Source organism: Sinocyclocheilus rhinocerous, unplaced genomic scaffold (genome assembly GCF_001515625.1).
Source record: "Sinocyclocheilus rhinocerous isolate Xijiao unplaced genomic scaffold, SAMN03320098_v1.1 scaffold2447, whole genome shotgun sequence".
In the NCBI taxonomy this organism is placed as follows: domain Eukaryota; kingdom Metazoa; phylum Chordata; class Actinopteri; order Cypriniformes; family Cyprinidae; genus Sinocyclocheilus; species Sinocyclocheilus rhinocerous.
The window spans coordinates 202,629-203,518 of record NW_015624601.1 but is presented as its reverse complement, the minus strand read 5'-3'; the positions used below and the strand labels follow the sequence as shown (position 1 = coordinate 203,518).

General features: G+C 32.6%; 1 protein-coding gene across 1 annotated transcript in view; it reads right to left on the bottom strand.

The window, feature by feature from the left end:
• ddx54 (DEAD (Asp-Glu-Ala-Asp) box polypeptide 54) overlaps window positions 1–890 on the bottom strand; it is a 30,989-nt gene that overhangs the window by 11,697 nt on the left and 18,402 nt on the right. The gene's annotated exons all lie outside the window — the stretch shown is intronic.

Sequence of the window (890 nt, the reverse complement as noted above, 5' to 3'; positions counted from 1 at the left end):
TTTAAAAAAAAAAAAAAAAAAAGTAATACTTTTATTCCTCAAGGATGCATTAAATTAATCAAAAGTGACAGTAAAGACATTTATAATGTTACAAAATATTTCTATTTCAACAAAATGCTGTTCTTTTGAACTTTCTATTCCTCAAAATATTCGGCAGCGCAACCGTTTTCAACATTGATAATAATCAGAAATGTTTATTGAGCAGCAAATCAGCATATCAGAATTATTTCTGAAGGATTTTGTGACGCTGAAGACTGGAGTAATGATGCTGAAAATTCAGCTTTGATCACAGGAATAAATTACATTTTACAAAGAAAACAGCTATTTGAAATTGTATTAATATTTCACTGTTATTACTATATTTTTGATTAAATAAATGCAGCCTTGATGAGCATCAGAGTCTTCTTTCAAAAAAAATTTAAATAGGATGACCATACATCCTATTTTTCTGGACAGGATTTCTAAATTGCTTAATATGTCCGAGTTTTGGCTTTGTTTTCCGATTGACGGTCTCTCTACAGTCCTCATACATTGTACATGTATTTGCATTGCTTTAACCTTTCTCTGTAGATCCCACCTTCTCGCACACCACGATCGGTCAATTATGTACAATGACTGCATGCTATTGGTCAAAATGCTTTTCAGTCATTACCACCAGCAAGTATGAAAACAATAGGAAAACAAAGCCAAAACCCAGACATTTCAAGCAATTTAGACCAGGACATGTCCAGGAAAAAAAGAGGAAGTATTGCATTAAAAACACCGACCCCGAATAGTAGCATAAACAGACTCTTTTACTGGTTTAACATATGCTAACAGTGTTATTGTGAATGATTTATCAGTGCATGTTTTCAGAAAATTTCATCAAAGCCCCACTTCTGAAACAACCA